Source organism: Balaenoptera borealis, assembly GCF_965194805.1.
Source record: "Balaenoptera borealis genome assembly, chromosome: 16".
Classification (NCBI taxonomy): Eukaryota; Metazoa; Chordata; class Mammalia; order Artiodactyla; family Balaenopteridae; genus Balaenoptera; species Balaenoptera borealis.
Window position 1 is genome coordinate 14,526,238 of NC_138872.1, and position 25,910 is coordinate 14,552,147.

The 25,910-nt window shown below is 40.6% G+C and overlaps 1 pseudogene across 1 annotated transcript in view; it reads left to right on the top strand.

Annotated features, from left to right (window-relative positions):
• Positions 1-25,910, top strand: part of LOC309614450 (methylsterol monooxygenase 1 pseudogene) — a 60,576-nt pseudogene that overhangs the window by 998 nt on the left and 33,668 nt on the right. The window contains exons 2-5 of the transcript XR_014249781.1: positions 132-472; positions 2,206-2,332; positions 2,631-2,724; positions 25,658-25,876. The product of XR_014249781.1 is annotated as a methylsterol monooxygenase 1 pseudogene (transcript). The remainder of the gene's footprint in view (positions 1-131; positions 473-2,205; positions 2,333-2,630; positions 2,725-25,657; positions 25,877-25,910) is intronic.

Here is a 25,910-nt window from a genome sequence, read left to right on the forward strand (position 1 = left end):
TTGTAATATGCATTCCCCTCTACCTACACCCATTGGGTTTTTTCTGGCATGATGACTTGCCTTCTGTGTGCCCTAGAAAGCAGTTATACTATGTATTTTGATAATCAAACCATTGGACCTATTTTCCTTAGGTCACAAGGTGTAATCGAGGCTTCTGGGCTCTTTCTGCCTCCTGCAGTATTGTCTCACTTCTCAGCGGCCTTGATTGGATTTTAGGAAAGGTCCAGCTCACCAGGCACTTGAACCTTGGGACCGCAAGAGCAGATTCCAGCTAATGGAAAAGTGGCTGCTACGCCCAGGTGGAAACAAAACCGTCCCAGTGAAGGAAAAAGCAGAAGCCTCCAAGGACAGAAATCACACCTGGAAGAACATGTTTCTGAACTGAAATCTCTCCCTAGGATTTTAAGGCCGAGACAGAATTCCTGAAAGGAGCATATTCAAGAGTTACTGGACCAGAATTTTCCTCTCCAGGGTGAGCAGAATCTGGGTGATCATACCATATTCAAAGACCATTGATTATTGTGGCTCAGCAAAGCCTCAGTTCAACTTTCAGAAGAAAGATGTGAGTTGCAATGGAAGGGGATGGGCAGGGTACAGATTTGTCAGGAAAAGACACTTCATTGAAGGATTGGTGAGGCTGTGAGTTGGAGGCAAGGGGTACCAGGCGTAGCTAAGGAGATTACTTTCTAAACACATACATGTTTCCCTGCAATCTCCACTCTTTCTTTTTTTTTTTTTTAAAGATTTTATTTTCATTTATTTATTTATTTTTGGCTGCACCAGGTCTTAGTTACGGCATGCATCCAGGATCTAGTTCCCTGACCAGGGATTGAACCCGGGCCCCCCTGCATTGGGAGCATGGAGTCTTACCCACTGGCCCACCAGGGAAGTGCCCTCCACTCTCTGATTGTTCTGAGTTGCTTGAACCACGTTTCTCACCTGCTCATGTCATTTCAACTCACTTGATGCAGTCTTGTGTCTGCCGCCACCACACTCATGAATCTGTTCTAGTAAATATTTTCAAATCCAGTGGGTATTTTCCAGTTCATGCTTTAGTAAACTCTTTATTGCGTTTGACAGTCTGACCACACCCTCCTTGAAATGCATCTCTGAGAATGTCTGTGACGCCACAGACAAAGACACACTTAGAGAGTTGTCGCTTTCCCCCCATCCCATTCTACCCCATTCCTGTCGCCCCCATTCTTTCCAACTATTCCCACCTGTCCCCTGAAGGTAACCAGTTTCTTTGGTTTCTGGTCTACCCTTTCTGTATTTCCTTTTGTACACATAAGCAGATACATGTGTATTTTCTTACATCCCCTTTCTTACATAAAAGGTAGCATACTATAGATACTCTTTCTCACTTACCAATATAGCCTGGGAATCACTCCATATTGGTCCATAGAGATCTGCCCTGTTATTTATGCCTTCTAATATTGCTTTTGGTCACCACTCTCTCTTCTGAGCTTCAGAACCATATATCCAACTGCCCACTGGACATCTCTACTTGTATCCTTCACAGACTCGAGCATGGCATCTGAAACAGCAATGCATCAGTTTCCTATGCTCGATTCTTTTTTTGCTTTTGTCTTGTATTCCTAATCTCAGCATATGATGCTCCCAAAATAATCTGGAACAAAATAATCTGCACATTATATCTCCCATGCACAACCAATTAGTGGCCAAATCCTCTGGCTCCTCATCATGTAGGATTGATTCCCTCCTTCCCACCCCTACCAGAGCTACCTGTGGTCATGTCTCACCATGGCGTCCTAGTTTTCTTCCCCTCTAATTTGATCTTTAAGCCATTTCCCATTTTTCTAGAGTTGGGGACAGCAGACATTTTTTGTAAAGGACCAGATAATAACTACTTTTGGCTTTGCTGGCCCTCTGGTCTCTGTCAAATCAACTCAGCACAGCTGCTGTAGTGTGACAGCAGTACAGAATACGTGTAAACAAATGGGCATGGCCGGATTTGGGTCTTAGTGGGTTGGATTAGGCTCACAGGCTGTAGTGTGCCAACCCCTATGCTCTGGAGCATTGCTTCCAAAATGCAAATTTGATCACAAATCTTAACAGTCCTTGCTGACAAATATCTCTTTATGGATTTCCATGATCACAACAGTGGTCTCCAAAGTGGAGGATGGGGGCACCCCAGGGATCCACTGGGCTTCTGTTCACCTCAGATTAAACGTATTCTTGCAGAGATTGGTTTCATTCAAGGACCTGACTGCGGACTTCACCCAGGAGGAGTGGCAGCACCTGAACCGTGCTCAGAGGCTACTGTAGAGGGATGTGGTGCTGGAGAACTACAGCAGCCGCATCTCAGTGGGTAAGTACAGCTTCCCTGTGTAACTGCCAAGAGATGTGTTTGCTCTGTGTTGCAAAAACATGTTGAATTTCATTATTTAGCCTTGAGTGTCAGGGGAGAGAGATGATTAAACCCTTTTGGGCAATGTTAGTGTCGTGCTTGTGCTCACTGCCCTCCCTCCACCCTTCCCCTGAATGTTCTAGCTCTAATGACCTGTTGCTGGACATCTTCATCACACAGCTTTTGAAGCTGTCTTTCTTCATCCTTCAAGTCCCCAAAGTCCAAAGGGCTTGGTCCAAGTTCTATATCATTTTAACAGGGTATCAACATTAGCAAACCAGATGTGATCTTCAGACTGGAGCAAGGAGAAGAACCATGGACAGTAGAGGAATTCTCAAGTCAGAACTACTCAGGTGAGTGATAACTAAGCAGGTGGAAACCAGTGGAAATGAGAGTTCTATGGTGGTTAGTGATCATAGTTGGCATCTTTGTAATGTTCCTCAGGAATCTCTTTTTATAGGCCCCAGACCTTGGGAAGTAATTGAGGACAAATGACTGTCATGCTATAGATACTTAAAAACATTGTCCCCGAATAAATGTACTTCTTTTTTTTTTTTTTAATTTTTATTTATTTATTTATTTGTTTGCTTGTTTATTTATTGTTGGCTGTGTTGGGTCTTCGTTGCTGCGTGCGGGCTTTCTCTACTTGCGGCGAGCGGGGGCTACTCTTCGTTACCGCGTGCAGGCTTCTCATTGCGGTGGCTTCTCTTGTTGCGGAGCACAGGCTCTAGGCGCGTGGGCTTCAGTAGTTGTGGCACACGGGCTCAGTAGTTTTGGCTCGCGGGCTCTAGAGCGCAGGCTCAGTAGCTGTGGCACACGGGCTTAGTTGCTCTGCGGCATGTGGGATCTTCCTGGACCAGGGCTCGAACCCGTGTCCCCTGCATTGGCAGATGGATTCTTAACCACTGCACCACCAGGGAAGTCCTAAATGTACTTCTTTAATCGAAATGTGTAAAGATTTTTGCTGCTAAGTTATCCATCCCTGGTATACAGACCTTCTTTTAGCATACTCTGAACTTCAGTTCTGTGGCATTCTCTTTTGCCTACCTGACCCCACCTTCCTTTAACATAGACTTGTTGTATATTCAGACATTCATAGGTCAGTCTTAAAAAAATAAATCTTGCTTGATTTACACAATCTATTTGCAAATCTAGTTGCATTCCATGTTTCTCTCCATCCTTTAACTGAGAGATCAGTTTCACTCTCCATGCTCAGTCCCACTGGGTGGGGACTAGGGTGAGACAACCAAGGTGCCTCAGATACAGAACTTAAGAAGACACTCACTCTTGGGGGGGGGGGGTGCACGTGCCCTAGAGGTCACGCCTACCTCACCCTAGTTCCAGCCCTGCTCAGCCCACAGTCTTTCTTTCTATTCTTTGTATTTGTGCAAATTCTGAAGTTCCCATGTCGCTAGCAAAATTTGAGACTCACGCCTTCCTTCTGTGTCTCTTTGTAACTCTGACCATCTCTCTGAAGTCTCTGTCTCCTGGTCTCACTGTCTCTGAGTGCTTCTTTGAGTCTCATCTGTCTTATTCAATACTGTGTCAGACACACTTGCAGTATACTTTGTGCTTACTGTTCCTTGTGACTGTTTTCCTTTTTCCATGTCAGAGGTACTCGTATTCTTTGCTACTTTCCTCTTCCTTTCATCCTGTTAAACAGGCTGGTGTGGGTGGGCTGGCTTTTTTTCTATTTTTTGTTTTTTTCTTTCCCCCAAATCAGTAGGAGATGTTTGTATTTGACATTTCCCTAATCCTGAAGAGCTGGGCCGGTCCACCACAACAAGGCATTTGTAAGGAACTCTCATTTCATAGCAAGTGTGTCACGGATCACATGTTATTATTAATGGTACTTCTTCCTAGAAGCTGATGATGCCTTAAAGGAGGACAAGGAAATCCAAGGCAAACATTTGAGGCAAATTGTATTCTTCTGCAATAAAACACTGATTACAGAGAGAGCTACTGTATTTGGGAAAACATTTAATCTGGGCATGAATATTGTTCCCTCAAGAAAAACACCCTACAGATATCCATGTGGAAACAATTTGAAAACTAATTCAGAAGTAATCATTGCAAAGAAAAGCTACTTTAAAAAGGTTCCTGATGAATACAGTAGATGTGGGAAAACGCAACTCGTTTCTAAGCAAGAGAAAAGTCGTTCTGGAATAAAACAATACAAATATAATCCAGTTAGGAAAGCCAGAAGTCAAAATGAAGATTTTATTCTGCACCAGAACATTCAGGCTTTGAAGCAACCTTTTGGCTATGACAAATGTGGGAAAACCTCTTCAAGAGGGCAGTCCTCTTCACATAGAGGAGGATACATTCTGAAAGGAAACCAAATTAATGTAATGAATGTAGGAAAGCCTTTTCTAAGAAGTCCACCCTCATTGTACACCAGAGAATTCATACAAGGGAGAAACCCTATGTTCGTAATGACTGTAGGAAAACTTTCCGTGTAAAGACAAACCTTACTAGACACCAAAGAATTCATACTGGAGAGCGACCCTATGAATGCAGCATATGTGGAAAAATCTTCACTGACAAATTGGCCCTCATCGTGCATCAGAAAATTCAGAGGGGAGAAATCCTATGAGTGTCATGAATGTGGGAAGACCTTTTTTTTGGAAGTCAGCCCTCACTGAACATTTCAGGTTACACACAGGAGAAACCTTACGAATGCAAAGAATGTGGGAACGCCTTCAACAAGAATCTTACCTCGCTGTTCATCAGTGAACTCACAGAGGAGAGAAACCAAATGAATGTAAAGAATGTGGGAAGGGGCTTCCCTGGTGGCGCAGTGGTTGGGAGTCTGCCTGCCAATGCAGGGGACGCGGGTTCGAGCCCTGGTCTGGGGGGATCCCACATGCCGCGGAGCAACTGGGCCCGTGAGCCACAATTGCTGAGCCTGCGCATCTGGAGCCTGTGCTCCGCAACAAGAGAGGCCGCGATGGTGAGAGGCCCGCGCACTGCGATGAAGGGTGGCCCCCACTTGCCACAACTAGAGAAAGCCCTCGCACAGAAACGAAGACCCAGCACAGCCATAAATAAATAAATAAATAAAAATTTTAAAAAAAGGCTTCTTGCTTTGCTAAAAAAAAAAAAAAAAAAAAAAGAATGTGGGAAAACCTTCTGTCATTCAGCCCTCAATGTGCATCAGAGATCTCACACAGGAGAGAAACCCTACGAATGAAATCAGTGTGGAAAAATTTTATGTACTAAAGCAGCCCTCATGGCACATTAGATAACTCATAGAGGAGAGAAATCTTACCTATGTAACAAATGTGGGAAATTTTTCTGCCATAAGTCAACACTCACTATACATCACAGAACTCACACTGGAGAGAAACGCAGTGTGTTTAATAACTGTGGTAGAACATTCGCTGTGACATCAAACCACAGTGAATATAAGAGAGTGCACACAAAGGGGAATCTTTATGAGTGCAACGGACGTGGACATGCCATCAACAAAAACTCACACATCAAGCATCAGAGAACTATATGGGGGAGACCATATGAATGTAGCAAATGTGGGAGAACATACTGCCGGAAGTCGGCCCTTACTTGCCATCAGAGGACACACACAGGATAGAGACCCTACGAGTGTAATGAATGTGGGAAAACCTTCCACCAGAAGTTCTCCTTTGTTGAACACCAGCGAACTCACACTGGGTAGAAGCCGTATGAATGTGCTGAACGTGGGAAATCCTCCTGCCATAAGTCAGGCTTCAGAGTACATCGGAGAATTCATATGGGAGAGAAACCCTAGGAATGTAACAAGTGTGGGGAAGCCTACTATCGGCTGTGGACTCTCACTGAACATCAGAAAATACACACAGGGAGAAACCCTATGAGTGTCACGGATGCGAGAAAACATTTTGCCACAAATCAAACTTCTTGCTACATCAGAAAACTCATAAGGAATGAATTCCAAGAAAGCGGTGATCAACAAAGGAACAAATCAGGTAATTTACACAATGCTAAAACTCTGTGGATAGGCATAGAGGAGTGAAATTGTATAAACACAATTAATGTGAGAAAACTTTCAGCCATAAATCAAACCTCATTATCACATCAGAAAACTCACACAGGAGAGAAATAGAGCGTGTTTAATAAATGTGTTGTAACATTCACTGGGCACCATGAAAACGTTCAACAATTCAAACATTATGCCACGTGTGCCTCCCTTTTAAAATAATGAAAGAGATGATGTTTAAGTTAATCTGTTCCTTTCCACATTGTTGTGTGACAGTATGAGGTTTGAGGATCTAACCTTATTTCATTCCACATCAAAACCAACTGTTCTTATGATAATTTAGTAGCTTATAATTTCCTAATTTATGGTGCTTTAAATTCTCAGATTGAACAGGTTGGGTTTTGTCTTCTAACTCTGTCTCCATAGCCTTCTAGTAACGGACCCAAATCCCTTCATCTGCGGAGGTGGTAATAAGGGGACTAACCATGGTATTCCGTGCTCCTGGTTCCACATCCTGCCTGCATGATAGAGCCTCCATAAAAACCCCAAAAGTATGGGGTTTGGAGAGCTTCCAGGTGGAGGTGCTGGGAGAGTGGCTTCCCCAGGAGCTCCATGCCCCTTCCCACATATGTTGCCCTATGCATGTCTTCCATCTAAATATTCACCTGCATCCTTTATCATATCCTTTTATAATAAACTGGTAAACAGCAAGTAAACTGTTCACCTGAGTTCTGTGAGTTGCTCTAGCAAGTTAATCAAACTCTAGGAGAGGGTCATGGGAACCTCTGATTTATAGCCAACCTGTCAGAAGCACAGGTGACAACCTGGACTTGGGATTTGAAGTTGGGGTTGAGGGGCAGTCTTGTGGGACTTGTACCCTTACCCTGTGGGATCTGACACTATCTCCAGGTGGGTATAGTCAGAAATGAATTAAATTATAAGACACTCAACCAGTATCACAGAATTGCTTCGTGTGGGGAAAAAACCCACACATCTGGTGTCACAAGTGTGAATGTGGTGGTAGTGTGGGATAAAGGAGAAACACAGGAGAACTGAGTTTTTCCTGCACACAGGGGTTAAGACTTCAGTGTATCTTTTGGAGCAACTCACATCAACCTACAACACCCTGTTGGATTCTGTCCTCAAATGTGTGACAGTGAATTTAAATAAGGAATTAATTATTAAAAGCAAAAAAAGGAAGTTGTACACACTATGTTAGTGTTTAGATGACATTTTAAGCCTCTATATAAGCACTTCTAGCTTCTCCACTTATCATACCGATAACTCTTATTATTTGCTTAAACAGTGGAAATATCTTATGTGTGTTAATATTAAAATCCGATAGGAAATTAAGATTTTTCAGCTGAAACTTGCCAATGAGAATGTCTTGAATGGCCTAACTTTTGCATAATGGCTATCCTTTTATCCTTTTTATTTTCATATAATTAGAGACTTTTGGCTTATAATTAGTGATAGTTCCCAGGAAACATGGCAACAGATATAAAAAGAATATGTTAGACATTTCTTATTGGAATCTAGGTTTCTATTGAGTCTGGTGTTAGCAAATTTGGAATACTAGACTTTTCAGTACAAGCTGTTCTGTTCTATTAAGCTTCTTTCTTTTCTCCTTATAGTATAGACTTTACAGTTAGGGGCCATGTTGGAAATTCTTAATTTTTTTTTTTAATTTATTTATTTATTTTTGGCTGTGTTGGGTCTTCGTTTCTGTGTGAGGGCTTTCTCTAGTTGGGGCGAGCGGGGGCCACTCTTCATCGCGGTGCGCGGGCCTCTCACTGTCACGGCCTCTCTTGTTGCGGAGCACAGGCTCCAGACGCGCAGGCTCAGTAGTTGTGGCTCATGGGCCCAGTTGCTCCGCGGCATGTGGGATCTTCCCAGACCAGGGCTCGAACCCGTGTCCCCTGCATTGGCAGGCAGATTCTCAACCACTGCGCCACCAGGAAAGCCTCCTTAATGTTTTTAAGCACATAAAATAATTCCTGTTAAATTTGACTCTAAACCAGAATTTTAAGGACCAAAATTAGGAGTAATTGCCAAATTTTCCCCTCCTTATCCCAATAACCATTTTACATTTTTATAATTGTATTTATAACATTTATTTTGTACTCATTTAAAAACTTATTTCAGTTGCATTTTCAGCTCATATATAACTTAACAGACACATTGTAGTTTTATAAGTTATTTGCAAAAAGTGAACTTATGTACACACCTTTTCTTAGAGATAAAAAGCACATAAGGAACGATCATGAGATGAGGGGCCACATCTGGGGATTACAACAATTTAGCTCTGTGGCAGCCACTATTATACTCTAATATCTGGAAAAGCAGAGGTCAGAAAGATGAGAAAATGACCGTCGAAGAAACAATGTTGTCTTTCCATCACTTTCTATGGATTGAGGCCAGTCCTAAAGAGACTTGTTAGACTACGCCCATCCCACTTGGCTGAACAGGGTTAAGCTGCCACCAATGATTATGGGAACCAATTCAGGAAAGTCTAGATTTCTGACACAAGGCCTGATTGTATCCAGCATTACACACCAGTATTAGCATGCACTAGAAAACTTATGATTTAGTCATCAGGGAATACAGGAAGTCAACTTATTACAGATAACACTATGAGTAATAAATTCTCCAGGTCCTGAATCTAAGTTCTAAAATTGTTGCAATCTCTCCATCTCCTCTTGGTTCTCCAGATACATCCAAGAGTGGTGCCAGCTATTTGGGGAGGCTGGGTGTCTCCGAGTTGTTTTCATATAGAACAGGAGCAGAGGCCATCTTCTCACCACTGACCCACAACCTTTGGATTTCTCATGTCTACCCTCTTAACTCTTTATCCTTTAGTTTTTTAAATAGTGACCCACTTTTTGTTTTTCATTGTTCACTGGCAAAGTTTCTTCTTCTCTGAAGTTTTAATTCCAAAGAGATGGCTTTTGTTTTCCTTACTTACACTTAGATTAGGGTTTCATCCTCTCCATACAAAAGTTTACACTTTTAGAGAGCTACCTCTATTAAAAATATGATTTTATTCACCCAGTGAAAATAGATTATGAACAAACAGCAAAATGAATCTGTTCTTTTTACTACACCCTTTGAGCTGCCTCTTAGCCTACTTCCCATCATAGGAACTGCCTCATTCAGTTTCACGTTTTGCTTGAGCATGTTTAACTATTTTTGCTCAAAGATTTGAGTCAATTATAATATAGAAAGTACATCTCTGATCACATCTTCCCGTTGCTTCAACATGTATTTAAATTTCTAAAATATTCCATACAGGATGAATTCATGCAGAAGAATGGGCTTTGGCTAAAACCCTTTCCACATTGATCTCTTTGGTTTAGATTTTTGATTTCTAGTAAAAGGTAAGTGATTTCTAAGTGCCTTCCTGCATCTTCTATAGTCTTAGGGTTTCTTTTTATCATGAGTTTTCAGATGTCGAGAAAGTTTAGAGTTTAGACTGAAAGCTTTTCCACATTGATTACATACGAAGGGTTTCTCTCCAGTATGGATTTTCATATGCTTACTAAGGTTTGAACTATGGTTAAAAAGCTTTTGACACTCACTACATTTATAGGGTTTCTCTTTAGTATGAATTTTTTTATGTCGGTTAAGGTCAGAGTAATAGCGAAAGGTATTTTCACATCCGTCGCATGTAAAGGGCCTTTCTTCAGAATGAATTTTCTGGTGTTTAATAACATTTGACTGATGTTTAAAGGTTTTTTCACAAACATTACATTTGTAGGGTCTCTCTCCAGTATGAGTTCTTCGGTGTCGCGTTAGATCTGAGAAACGGACAAAGGTCTTTTTACAGTCATCACAGATGTAAAGTTTCTCCCCAGTGTGGATTTGTTGATGACGATTAAGATCTATGAGCTGGGTAAAGGTCTTCTCACATTCATTACATGAAAAGGGCTTCTCTCCAGTATGAATTTTCTGATGTTTGTTAAGATTCGATTGGCTTTTAAAGGATTTTTCACAATCATTACATTTGTAGGGTCTCTCTCCAGTATGAACTCTTTGATGTAAGAGAAACTGTGAATATGGATTGAAGTCCTTTCTGCAGTGATTACATGTGTAGTATTTCTTTCTAGTATGAGATTTTTGGTGTTGAATTTTTTCTGAGGAACTGTGAAAGGTTCTTCCACAAAATGTACAGACAAAGAGTTTCTTTTGTGGAGGAGTTCTTTGATGCTGAGTCAGATTTGATCTCTTGCCAGCATGAAATCTCTGATGTGTAATAAGGGATGAAAGAAACCTGAAGGCCCTCTGACACACATCACACTTGTGTGGTTTCAGTCCGCCGTGGGTGCTCTGATGTTGAATAAACTTTGAAGCTCTGTTAAAGGTTTTGCCACATTGGTTACATTCAAGGTGTTTATCCAGAATATAAATTCTTTGGACCGTTGTAAATGATGCGGGATGCCTAAAGTCCTTTGCATTTTCATCGTATCTGTGGGCTTTCTCTACCTTATGAATTCGCTGGTGTTCAGTAAGTTGTGATCTATAGCTAAAAACCATGCTGCAGTCACCACATTCATAACGCTGAACAAAAGTAGAAGGTTTTTGATATTTTGCATGGTGAGAGCTTTGTCTGAAGGTATTCATAGATTCATAAAGGGCATGATAATTCACCAGTGATGGTTGACATGCTAATGGGAAGACAGTATGAGAAAAATAAAATTAAATCCAGGCATCACAACAAATGAGATCACTAGTTAGTGGGGTAGCAGGGAGAGAAGGGTTCAGTGACTGAGGACTTTGGAGGGGTAGGAGGAGAAGTTGGAGTTTGTCAGGGGAGGAATGAGAGAGAAGTGTTCTCCAAGTACAAGGATAATTTAAGTGATCGACGTGTATCCAGTGAAAAATTTCTTTCAACTTGAAATACTTAACATTTGTAACTGAAAAATGACTCGTTGAAATTGTAATCACCAAAACATAAAAGTTTAAAGACTCTAAAAAGGGCCACATGAAATTCTAAGCAAGGATTAAAGTTTTATTTTCACTAAGGTCCTTTAAAATCTCTCTCTATAGATACGGCAATTTGTGAAAGTGATTATACTTTAAATACTTTCCTTTGAACAACAAAACTGGGGATTTCTCTATGAGTAAATATTAACCTGGTTTATCAATTTTACTAATATTTAATATTTTACTTTATGACAGGGTTATTATTGATTGGGCCAGTGCTCTACTTGGATATTTGAGTTCTGTTTATTTTTGTTATTGCCAAGAACACTAAGAACAATCATATATACACATCTTTGTTAATTTGTTGAAATGTATTCTAGGCATAGATTCTTAGAAATGAAAAGGAGTCCTATTTTTTTATGTATACACACACCACACTCAAGTAAGTTATTATATTGCATGAGCACATCTTTACTTTCTAGTATCTTGATAACACTAGACTCTATCAAACTTATGACCCCACAGTTTGACAAAAAGATAATTTCTAGCATTTATTTTTTTGGGTAATAAAGAAATCTAAATGAAAATGGGTTAATTGCTAGGAAATTTTTTTAATTAAAAAGGTTAATTAACAATGGAAAACTAGCATGTGTTTCTTTTACCCTCATCATTCTAGATCTTAAAATGCTACTGAAGTAATTAGAAAATGTATGGCTACAGAGGAATAGTTTAAAGATATACATGACTAATACTGTCTAAAAGACATTGCAACATAAGATGAAATCAGGTGATAATAAAAAAGAACAAAGTGAAAATTGATTTGAAGATATAATATTTAAATAAAGCTAATAGTTCACATGTATAGAAAAATCGTATGGCCAAAGACAAAGTTACACAAAGACAACACAGTAACCTGGGAAACCTGGTTGGAGAACCCAGAGGAAAAAGGACTGAAGAAATGGAGTATGTAACTCAAAATTTAGAACAGTCAGGATTAAAAGAGAAATGGAATATGTAACTCAAAAGTTAGAACAGTCAGGATTAAAAGAGAAGTATCACCATCCATTAATGTAAAGAGAAGTATCACCATCCATTAATGTAAGTCCCATAAGGGAAAAAAATGTTAGAAGATTTGCCAACTTCAAGTGGCTTAATATATGGGCAACTGGAATCTCTGAAAGAGATGAGAAAGGGAGATGGAAGGACCAGAAAGAAAAATATTTAAAGAAATAATGGCCAAAAAATTTCCAAACACAATGAACACTATAAACTCACAGATCTAAGAAGCCCAGCAAAGTCAAGCCTAGGAAACATGAAGATAATCACAGCAAGGCATATCATAATCAAATTGCTCAAAGTCAGTAATAAAGAGAAAACAAAAATCAACCAGAGAGGGAAAAAATGCTGTACATGAAGATAAGGATGATGTCAGATTTCTCACTGGAATACTGCAAGCAAAAAAAAAAAAAAAAAAGAAAAAGAAAAAGGAAGATCTTTAATGTTTAAAAGAAAAAGAAAAAGAAAACAAAAACCTATCAACCAGAATTCTATGTCCAGCTAAACCCTTTCAAAAATGAAAGCAAAGGAGCTTCCCTGGTTGCCCAGTGGTTAAGAATGTGCCTGCCAATGCAGGGGACATGGGTTTGATCCCTGGTCCAGGAAGATCCCGCATGCCACGGAGCAACTAAGCCCATGTGCCACAACTACTGAGCCTGTGCTCTAGAGCCCACAAGCCACAACTACTGAGCCCATGCGCCACAACTACTGAAACCTGCGAGTCTAGAGCCTGTGCTCCGCAACAAGAGAAGCCACCGCCATGAGAAGCCTGTGCACCACAACGAAGAGATTCCCTGCTCACCGCAACCAGAAAAAGCCCGTGCACAGCAACGAAGACCCAATGCAGCCAAAAATAAATAAATAAGTAATAAAAATAAATTTAAAGAAATAATTTTTAAAAATGAAAGCAAAAAAAAATCAGACATACAAAATTTGGATTTAATCAAAGGAATAAAAAAAATCATAACTACATGCTAAATATGTAAGTTTGTTTAATAATAATAAAGAGGTCAATTAATCAGGAGCATTGTTTATGCACCTACAGAGCTTCAAAATACATGATGCAAAAAAAGTCAAAGAGAAATAAATTCACAATTATAGTTGGAAATTTCAATATCCCACTCTCAATAATTGATTCAAGAGGTAAGCACAATATCAAACATAGTTGAACACAACTATCAATCAGCTTCCACCTTAAAATGTTAAAAGAGCAAATTAAACCAAAGTAAGAAAGGAAGTAATAAATAAAAATCAAAGCAGGAATCAATAAAATAGAGAACAAGAAATCAGTACAGAAAAAAAACAATAAAACATAAAGCTGGTTCTTTAAGATCAGTAAAATTGATAACCTAGCCAGACTGATCAGGAAGACAAAAGAGAAGACACAAAGTATCAATGTCAGGAATGAAAGAGGTGATATAACTACAGATTCTCTAGCCATTAAGAGTAGTAAGGGTATATTATGAAGACATATATAGACAACTGATTTTTTTTTTTTCGCTAAGGTGCCAAAGGCAATGCAGTGTTTTCACTCTAGGTGAAAAGGAGTAATTAAAACTACAAGAAAGACATCCTCCAAATACAAACAAACTGGAAACAACCCAAATGCCTGTGAAAAGATGGATGGATAAGCAAATTTTGTACATCTATACAATGGATTACTTTCAGCAGTATAAAAGAATTAACTACTGATATATGCAACAGCATGGGTGACTCAGAATAATTATGCTGAGTTAAAGAAGCCAGACAAATCAAAAACAAAAAGTGTGTACTGCATGATCCTATTTATATAAAACTCCAGAAAATGCAATCTAGAGTGACAGCAGATCAGTGGTCGCTTGGGGATGAGGGGACAGGAGGGAAGGGTGAGGAGGGGAGGATTGAAAGGGGACAAGGAAACCTCTGGGGATGATTACTGTGTTCACCATCTTGACTGTGGGATGGCTTCCCAGGTATATCTTTATGTCAGAACTTATCCAATTGTATACTGTAGATATGCACAGTTTAAGTCAATTATGCCTTAATAAAATTTTATGAGACTGATGTACTGCCAGCTGTGCTAAGAGGGCAAACTATAAAACTGTTTTTGAAAACAAGAAGTAACCTGATAATTTCCCAGAATTAAAGTGAAAAGACTGCAAATTGAAAAGCCCCATTGACCACCAAACAAGATAGAAAAGGAAAACCCAAACCAGGTAAAAATATCATGAGTTATAAGAACAACAGAAATGAAAATTCTAAAAGCTCCTAGAGAGAAGGTACAGATCACCAATAATGCTAAGAGTCAGATTGATGTGAAGCTTTTCAATGGTAGCGATTTGGCAAGAAGATAATGGAGTAATACTTTCACAGTGTTGGCTGAGGATCCTCAAAAATTTTAATTAAGACTGTCATATGATTCAGCAATCCCACTGCTGGGCATATGTCCAAAAGAAATGACATGAGTATCTTGAAGAGTTAAACACTCCCATGGTCATTGCAGCATTATTCACAAGAGCCAAGATATGGAAACAACCTAAGTGTCCATTGATAGATGAATGGGTAAATGTTGTATATATACAAAATGAAATATTATCCAGCCATAAAAAAGGATATCCTGCCATTGTGACAACATGGATGAACCTAGAGGACATTCTGCTAAGTGAAATAAGCCAGACAAAGGCAAATACTGTGTAATCACACTTGTATGTGGAATCTTTAAAAAGAAAAAAAAAAACGTTGAACTCATAGAAACAGAAGAACAATGATTGCCAGGGGCAGCTGCGGGTGGAAAAAATAGACGTTGGTCAAAGTGTGCAAATTTTAATTTATAACATGAATAAATTCTGGGGCCCTAATGCATAGCATTGTGACTATAGTTAATAATGTATGCTTGAAATTTCATAATATGGACAAGATCTATGGGTTATACATAAAATAATCTAAAATACAGTCAAAACATTTGAGAAAAAAAAAATGTATTAATGAATGTAAACCAACATCTGAATAGAAGGTAGAGCAATATTCATCAATGGGAAGAAGGATGGCAGTTCTTCCCGAATTAATCTGTGCATTCAATAGCATCCTAAAATAGCTGTATTTTTCATTTTTGAAACTCAAGTATTCTCAGAATTTATAAGAGAAGTACAGACTCTGAATAGAGTTTTAATAAAAGAATCAAGGCAGAGATAGGCTCAATTTTAAAGTATTAAGTATAACGTAGAAGTATTGAGATACACTACAAATATCAATGGAAGAATCCATTCGTGGATGAGTAACTGATTTTGAACAAAAGGACCGATGGGAGTACCTCCCAAGTATCTGACCAGTTCAGCTATTCATACTCCTATCCCTTCAAAAATTTTAACCAGCACACCATTTAGTACCCTAAGACTGGAGGAACAAGGAAAGGAGTACAGGGGGAGGGATGAATGTGGGATCAAAATAAGATTTCTTTAGAAGCCCACGGGGGAGCTCCTCTCCTGTCACTTGAGGGGTCCAGCTTAGTCTGACCAGTTGGGATGTGAACTGTGACGGCCTCCACCTGCTTGTTGCTTGTCAATTACCTGGGCATGGAGCACTTGTCACCTCTCTCTCCACCATCCAGGGCTCCTTCCCTCGCCTCAAAGAGGCTATCACTTCTGCCTTGTAAGTCCAGTGTCCTAAGAAAAATAAATGACCTTGACCATGCTGTGGTTATTACAGAATTTAGACCCATACTTTTGGTGATAATGAATCTCATATCACCTCAAAAATCTCTCAGGAACTGTTCTGTTTAAAAAAAAAAAAAAAGCCATTTACATTTTTAACAGTTCCCCAGCTATTTCTTAGGCAGACACGAGCCTCAGCAGCATGGTTTTTAAGGAAGGTGTGATGGTTTGGAGAATATGAAGCTTCCGTCATCACGAAATGAAAATGCCTATCACCACCCAGCGCCAATACTTTACCAAGGAATATCAAGTTGAAATTCAGCCAAGCATTTTCAGGGACTTTGCAGATGGTCCCATGGAAGGAAAAATTCTACCCTGGGCAGTTTTAAACTAACAAAGAAAGCTCTCCTTACCCAAAAACACAAGGTGATCACAGGTATCCAGCATCACATCCCGGTACAATTCTCTGTCTTCAGGGCTCAGATGAGCCCACTGGTCCGGAGAAAAGACCACAGCCACGTCTCTAAACTTCACTGACTCCTGAAATAACAATTTATTCTTTATAGGTGTACATGCTTTCATGTGGCCCTTGGTAGATATCTTTCAAGTTGTCCATAATAGGGAGGCAGGCAGACTATAAGGAATGAATACATACATACACACACGCACACACACATATACACAATGGAAACTGTAAGAAATAAACTTTGTCCTTGTAGAGTCTGGAAGGCAAAATTACCTATCCTCATGAAAAAGTAACAGCTAAAGAAACATACATTTTGTGTATGTGTTTGGCTGAGGAGTCAACGGAGTGAAGCTACCATCTGCAGGATTATGACTGCCGGCCTCTAATCGGACTCCCAGCCAGGTGGAATAATAAGGACACTCCTCCTGCCCGACCATTGGACTGGGACATCGTTCTCTTCCTGCCTTCAGACTTAAACACCACTCGAGTCTCAAGCCTGCCAGACTTCAGACTGGAACTTACACCATCGGCTCTTCTGGTTCCCAGCCTTTCAGACTTGGACTAGAACAAAACCATTGGCTTTCCTGATCTTCAGCTTGTTGACTGCAGATCTTGGTACTTCTCAGCCTTCATAATTACATTATTCTCAGCCTTATAATTAGTCATTATATCTATATCTATATAATATACCATATCTATATCTATATGTATGGATATAGCCTGTTGGTTCTTTTTCTCCAGAGAACCCTGATTAATACAGTCACTTGTTCAGTGCCATACAGTGTGGATTGATAGAGATTATATGGGCTTGAGGCATCAAGGGAGACCTTCAAAAATGAAATCAGTTTGAACTGTACTTTATATGAAAGGACAGACACCTTTGGTTCTAGCCATGATGGAATAGTTGCTCTGAATTACCCTCTCACTGTGAAAGGGCGGAAAAAGGTAGATAAATATACAACCACTACTTTTACACCCTGGAAAGCAACCTATTCAGGGTTTTGATCCTTGACAAAGGAAAAGCACGTCATCCTGGCATTCTCTTTGATGGCATTTCTAGAGCCACAGTGCAGGGACATAGAACCCAAGTAGAAAGCAGTGACCTTGCTGGATGTAGGGATTGGGCATCAGAGTTTGGAGCTTCCAACACAGCTGGGATTTGGAGGGCAGGGTGCTACCACAGGGAGCCTTAAATGCTTGTATGAAAATTTCCCTTGGGTCCTTGGCTGTCATTGGAATTGTGCCTACATGGGGCCAGGCTTGTAAGAACAGCTCCTGGAATACTGAGTCAGACAGAAGTTTTGAAGGTCATGCAGTGCTGGTAAGAAAGTGGGATTCCGGCCAGAGTGGAGAATGGGGTGATGGGGCATTTTGTTGAGGCCATGCACCTGGAGTTCTATACCCAGTGAAGATATCCTTTAAAAACTAAGGCAGATATAAACGTATCAATTTGGACTTGAAAACTGAATGACTGATGACCATAACAGAAATGGAAAACTTCTCTACCAGAAGAAATGTCTTGTTAATTTTTCTTGTATCAGTCTGTTGTGGATTCATAGTGGTCCCCGAAAAAAGATACATGCAAGTCCTAACCTCCAGGACCTCACAATGTGACCTTGCTTGAAAATAGGGTTTTTACAGAAGTAATCAGGTTAAAATGAGATACAGATGGGCCTTAATCCAATGGTTTAGGAAAGGGAAATCTGGATACAGAGGCTGACATGCACTGAGGGACAACTATGTGAAGAGACACGGGGAGAACACAATGCGAGGATAAAGGCAGAGACCAGGGTGATGCACCCACAAGCCGAGGAATGCCAAGGACTGCCAGCAACCACCAGAAGCCAGGGGAGAGGCCTGCAACAGATACTCCCTTACTTACAGCCCCGAACAGCCAAATGTCATTAGGCCTGTAAATTGGTATTTAGGAAGGAACTCAGAAGTAAGTGATTCACCTGTGATGTCACCTTTAGAAATGAAAGAACCATTTTTCTCCTCTTCCTCCTTCTGTTCTCAGGGCAAAACAGGCTCCAGTGAGCTCACACCTTAAAACTGAGGGCAGAAGTATGTGAGATCAAGCACCCAAGTCCCCCATCCCCACCCCAAATCACTACCACCTCAACGACATACACAGAGGAAACCAGGAACGCACGACAGCCTCCCAACCTGGGCCTGAAGTTTCCCCTCTTCTCCTGGGCCCTACAAGGAGCCCACACACGATGCTGCAGTAGCTGGGATTTCAGGTATATTGGGCCTGTCCCCACGTGCCAAAGTGTGCCGCTCTATTTCCCAGATCTGCAGTGAACAAAACTTCCTCTGCCTTGCAGTGAAACAGGGCGTGAACTCACCCTCTCAGAGAGGTCAGCCCCAGCACGGCCAGCAAACCTGGCACACACCCGAGCCTGCTTATATAGAGGCCAGACCATCACACCCAGGATCTTCTCATTTCCCAATCAAGGCCAGTCACTGCCTACAGGACTGGGATACTGAGTCAAGCAGAAGTTTTGAAGGTCACGCAGTGCTGGTAAGAAAGTGGGATTCCAGCCAGAGTGGAGAATGGGGTGATGGGGCGTTTGGTTGAGGCCATGCACCTGGAGTTCTATACCCAGTGAAGATACGCTTTAAAAATGAAGGCAGATATAAACGTATCAATTTGGACTTGAAAATTGAAGTCATGAAGTCATTGGTCATGGCCACAACAGAAATGGAAAACTTCTGGTCCTGAGTGTATTGGAAACAGGAAGGATTAGGGGATGTAGGGTGGTCTGGTCAAGGTCTAGGGTGGAAATTCCCCAGTGGTCGTATTCATGCCTGCTGTGTACCCCAATCATGATGTCATATAACACACACTCCACTTGACACTCTTCCCACTTGGATCTTTGAGATGAGGGGGGGGGTCTCATGTGGTGCCCCTCCCCCACATGAGGCAGCTGCCCTGAGGAGGAGAGGCAGTTACCTGCATTTGGCAGGGAAATGGTGTCAAATAGCACCTCCACTTTCCCATGGCCCATCAGTGACATGGAGGAATCCAGCATGTGCTGCTTGCCCCATGCAGGGGCTGGGAACGATGGAAGGGTGTGGTACACGGAATAATGACCATCACCACCTCCAAGAGGGCCACATCCTGATTCCCAGAACCTGTGAATATGTTACCTTACATGGCAGAAGGGACTTTGCAGGTGTGAGTAAGCTAAGGATCCTGAGATGGGGAGAGTATTCTGGAATATCCAGGTGGTCCAGATAGAATCAAAAGGACCCCTATAAAAAGGAGGCAGGAAGGTCAGGTGATGAAGCCAAGAGCCCAGGAATGGTAAGCAGCCTCTGGAAGCTGAAAAAGGAAAGGAAACGGATCCTCCCTGGAGCCTTCCAAAGGAATACAGTCTTGCCAATACCTTGGTTTTTTCACCTATTTCAGACCCATTTCAGACTTCTGACCTCCAGACTGTAAGATAACAGATTAGTGTTGTTTTAAGGCCCTTATGTTTGTGGGGGGTTGTGATAGCAACAGGGGAAACGTGCAGAGGGCCAGAGACTGAGAATGGCCTAGGTTGGGATGAGGTGGGCATAGAGGGTGGATTCATGGACCAGAGGCCGTGAAGGGGGATGTCAGGTCCAGATGCTCACTCTCTCTAAAAGCCAGGGGGACCAAACGCTGCAGCAGGACAGAAGCCAAAACCGAAGCCCAAGCAGGGTGAGATGCCCCAGGCAGAGGCCAGCCGGACCTGGACACTGAATCTGCCAGCACCTTGATCTTGGACTTACCGGCTTCCAGAACTGGGAGAAATGTTTGTTGTTTATAAGCCACTGAGTTTATAACATTTTGTTCTAGTAGCCCGATCGGACAGCACCCAGCCCTGAGACATCCGCCTGCTCCTTCACTTGTTTGGCCTTCATGCAGGGAACACTTAATTCAGAGGCAAAATAGGAGGAAAGGGAAAGAGCACATATGGGGAGAGGATGTGCCTGAGGGCATCTCTAAAATCAGAACCTCATTTCGCAATCAGCTGACAGTTCCAGAAGAGTCTGTTTTAAGAACGAAGGTGTGCAATTACCTTAGAGCGGTATAAATACATGTTTCCTGCCATCATTTGTGGCTGAGCAAATAGAGTTGGATTATACAGAAAGTAAAGACGGTGACATTTTGCATCTATTGTGGCCATTTTAGCCGGCTGCAGGAAGATACTGAGAACCTAGCAGGTGCTAAGCCCTTCCATACTCGTGATCTCATTTCCTGACAGTCGCCCTCTAAGGAAATCATCATTCTTATTTTGGAGTCAAAGAAAGGGAGGATTCAAGATATAAGCGATTTGCCCAAGGTCACATAGCACTGAGGGGCAGCACAGGGCTTCACCCGCTGATCTGTCCGACTCTAAAAGACTGGGCTCAGGACTTCCCTGGCGGTCCAGTGGTTAAGACTCCTCGCTTCCACCGCAGGGGACGTGGGTTCGATCCCTGGTGGGGGACCTAAGATCCCTCGTGCTGTGTAGTGTGGCTAAAAAATAGGAAAAAAAAATTTTTTTTTAAATTAAAAAAATAAAAGACTGGGCTCTTTGGCACTCCCCTCAAGGGCATAATCCTGGGCAAAGTTCACATTTCTAAGGCTGTCCCTTCCTCACCTGGCCACATTTTTTCTTAGCCAGGCTCATCAACTCCCTGCACCCACTTATTTTTTATACTTCGTGCTGCACAGTTTTTAAAAATAGATGTTATTTTCTCTTCCAAGACTTCGCTCATGGAGCCAGGACTGTACCTTTTATCTTTCTATACAAAGCCTTTAGTTCTAGCATCTAGCACTTAATATGCCCAAAAAAAGGCGTTATTTTGAGAGTCTCCTACCACACATCCATTGTACTAGCATGAGTTATTTTATTTCAGCATCTTGAAATCCCACTGGTGTAGGTACAATTGACTCATTTTAATGAGTAGAAAATCCAAACAGATTAGTTTTCTAAGATCACACGGCCAGTTGTAGTACTGATGGGATGTATCCCAAAGGTCTTTGAACCCATGGCTGGAGATCTTGACAGTTGCCACCAAATTCTCCATCATTGTAATTATAGAGGCAGAAATCATGATAATCTGCTTAATATTAACAAGCTTTAGGGGTTTAGGTACCTAACCTTGATGTACCTCTGTTTTCTCATCTTTAAAATAAAGGTGTTGGGTTCTTTCACATTGTTTATCAGGAGCATGATACAAACATACCTGAGCTTCTGCAGGTATAACCTGAGACTGCACAAAAAAGTGAAGACCTTTTGAGTCTCTTATTTTTTATTTTTAATAATTGACAATTTATTCAGATATTTATAGATTCATATGTAGTTGTAAGAAATAAGAAAGAGATCCCATGTACCATTAAATCAGTTTTCCCGATTTAATCAATGGGAAGAGTGTACCTGTACCTGTACCTTCTCTCTAGGAGCTTTTAGAATTTTCATTTCTGTTGTTCTTATAACTCATGATATTTTTACCTGGTTTGGGTTTTCCTTTTCTATCTTGTTTGGTGGTCAATGGGGCTTTTCAATTTGCAGTCTTTTCACTTTAATTCTGGGAAATTATCAGGTTATTTCTTGTTTTTAAAAACAGTTTTATAGTTTGCCCTCTATAATCGTCACATGACGATTGGTGGCACATTATATGCTTTTAAAAACTGCAGTAAAACAGAAATAACATGAATGCAAATACATATTGCCAAGGACCTAGGGATCACATTCAAATGACTGGATGGCAAACTTTACATGTTAGCAAGATAAAAAGAAATTGCTTAATCTTTTTTTCCCCCTGTATTAAAATAATGAGTCTTAGATGACAAAGTAACAAGATCCAAGATACCTTAAATCAAAATATTTATGAAAAGTTCAATAATGTTTTAGAGCAAACAAAAAACAAAAAGGCGAAATTAAGGAGATCATGCGTATTCTAAATTTAGTTTTTTCTTTTGGTTCGTGTTGGAGCGTGTCAGTGCTCCAGACACGCAGGCTCAGTAGTTGTGGCTCACGGGCCTAGTGGGATGCTCCGTGGCATGTGGGATCTTCCCAGACCAGGGCTCGAACCCGTGTCCCCTGCATTGGCAGGCGGATTCTCAACCACTGCGCCACCAGGGAAGCCCTTTACATTTGTTTTTATACTCTTAGAAGACATCTATGATTTTTACCAAAAAAATAAAAAATCAATGGCTTGTATTCTTGTGTAAAGAGCATTTTATTTAAAAATATATTGTAAACTTCCCCATGTCAATACATCTCTGCATTATAATTTTTTTAATGGTTTCCTAATACCCCAACTTATGGGCTCCTACAAGCTCATTTCTTTTCTTTCTTTCTTTTTTTTTTTTACATTTAGATTTTTGACAATGTGTTGCTGTTAACATAAACTTTAAGAAGTACTTATACCTGTATCTTTGGACAATCATTTCCTTAGTTCATATTTCTAATAATAAAATTGCTCCATTAAAGTGCAGGCTTTTTTTAAATGTTGGTACAGAGTGGCCTCCAAATTGTTTTATAAATTACATTCCAAATAGAAATTTATGAGAATAAACATTTCCCCAAATTTATGCCCCCCTGGATATCATTTTTCTTTATCATCTTTGCCGAGTGTAAAAATCAAAAAATGTATTTAAAAATTTGCATTTTTTATTTGTAGTCCATGGGCTGCTTTCACATATTTATCCCTCATTTGCATTTTCCCTTTTATTACTTTTTCCTTCATATCCATAGATCATTTTTATGGTAGGGTGATCTTCTTATAAATGTGTAAGAGATAATTAAATAAAGTCAGTAAACCATTTCTTTCATATACTTAACAAATATATTTTCACCTAGGTTTTTTTTCTGAAAGTAAGGTTTAAAATTTTTCTACAGTAAAATTCAGTAGTCATGGACTTCCCTGGTGGCGCAGTGGTTAAGAATCCGCCTGCCAAGGCAGGGGACATGGTTTCGAGCCCTGGTCTGGGAAGACCCCACATGCCACAGAGCAACTAAACCCGTGTGCCACAACTACTGAGGCCACACGCCACAACTACTGAAGCCCGCATGCCTAGAGCCCGTGTTCCGCAACAAGAGAAGCCACCGCAATGAGAAGCCCGCGCACCGCAATAAAGAGTAACCACCCTGCTCACTGCAACTAGATAAAGCCCGCGTGCAGCAACGAAGGCTGAACGCAGCCAAAAAGAAATTAATTAATTTTAAAAAATTCAATAGTCATTACTTTTATGGTTTGACAGCCTGCCATCCCTACACAGAGATTAAATGAGAAAATTCTTTTCTATTTTCTCTAGGTACTTGGTGGCTTAACTACTGACATGTTAAATCAAGAATCCATATGAAATTTATGTGGTATAAAGGGTAAATTTATGTGGTTTAAAGGGTGAGAGAGATAATCTTCCCCTCTCCCCACACTGCCTCTAGTTTCCTAACATGATTTCTTGACTACCTCATTTCTCCCCTCCCCCCATGGTGCCCTACTTGGAAATTCCACCTTTATCATACTGTAAATTCTTATGAACTCTTGGGTACCTGTTCTTTAATGAGCCAGAGGCAGCTTTTTGAATATTATGTTAATATTATTCATATTCATATCTGATAGGAAATACAGGTATTCTGATTTTTTTTTAAAGTCCTGGCTGTTTTCCTAGGTTTTTTTTTTTTTCTGTTCTTCCAGATGAAATTTAGATGTGTTCTGTAAAGTAAAATAAAATTAAAATTAAAGAAAGAAACCACATCACTCAGCTTATTGAGATTTTGATTGGAATTTTGTTAAAGAATGTTGTCTTCCTATCTAGGAAGACAGTACATGTCTCCGTTCACATTTTAATGTCACACAGTAGAGTGTAATAGTTTCTTTTGTGTAAGTTCTGCCCAGTTCTTGTTAACCTAGTCCTAGATACTGACTGCTACTGTGACTGGAACTTATTTCCTATTACTACGATTGGCATAAGAGAAACAATTGATATAAAAGTACGTTGACCTGCACATCATCTTAATCATGGAATCAAAGTTAATATTACCAAAAGTGGGACAAACTGACATCATGTGTATGAAACTGATCTGGTATAATTTACTGAGAACATAACATCCATTATGTTATGCCAAGAAATGTATAACCTGAATTTAATTGTGGGGAAACAGACAAATCCAAATGAAGGAACACTTCAAAACAAGTCTGTCCTCTTCAAAGTTACCAATGTCATAAAAGACAAAAAAGGCTGAGGAACTAGATGAAAGAGGTCTAAATGACATGACAACTGGATGTAAGGAATGACTCTGAATCAGATGCTAGATCAGAAAAAAAAAAAGTTATAAAGGGGGCTTCCCTGGTGGCGCAGTGGTTGAGAATCTGCCTGCCAATGCAGGGGACACGGGTTCGAGCCCTGGTCTGGGAAGATCCCACATGCCACGGAGCAACTGGGCCCGTGAGCCACAATTACTGAGCCTGCGCGTCTGGAGCCTGTGCTCCGCAACAAGAGAGGCCACGATAGTGAGAGGCCCGTGCACCGCGATGAAGAGTGGTCCCCACTTGCCGCAACTAGAGAAAGCCCTCGCACAGAAACGAAGACTCAACACAGTCATAAATAAATAAATAAATAAAAGAACGTGAATTTCTAAAAAAAAAAAAGTTATAAAGGACATTATTGGTACAATGGGTGAAATTTGAATATGTTCTACATATTTGATAATAATAGTATATCAGTGTTCACTTTCTTGAATTTGATTTGTGGTGGTTATGTAAAAGGATGTTCTACTCTTAGAAAATGTATGCTAATTTTTGGGGTGACAGTTCATGTTTGAACTTACTCTCAAATGGTGAGGAAGATGAGAGAGGAATTGAGAGAATGCAAATGTGGCAAAATAATAACAATTGGTGCTAAGTAAACATTTTACAGGTGTTCATTCGTAATGAATCATTCCTGCAACTTTTCTGTAAGTTTGAAATTTTTCAAAATAAAAATGTAAAAAGAATAAGAAAATTATTAACCACTTGTTTAATGACAAGGTCAAAATAACACTGCACTTTTAGGGTCCTATTTTAATAAAGGTATCACCTAACATGGTCATTTCTGGGAGAGGAGATCATGAGTACTCTCCTTTGATCAAATCTTCGTTTGTTTTATGTGTATCTGCCGTTTTAGCCACAGTTTTGGTGTATTACTTTTGAAATCCAGTTTTGAGTGGAGGTGGACAAATTATCCAACTCACCAAGTAAAGCAGGAACTCTTCTGACATTCTCTAACGAAGGGGACGCTGAGACTTATGGGAAACGGAGTCCCGAATTTGATGGATTACCGGGAGGAGAGCGCAGGGAAGTGGTCCCTCACAGCTCCTTCTGCGCATGTGCAGTTCTCCTCATTGTTCGCCCGCTCCCAGGTCTCCAGCTTCGCGCGGCAGATAATTCCAGAGCCTCCCGGTCTATGCATTGCTCAGTGAGGGGTCCTGCACGAAGGATGTGCGCTACAGGTGAGAACCTAGTTTGGAGGGGGTTTTTGCTGAG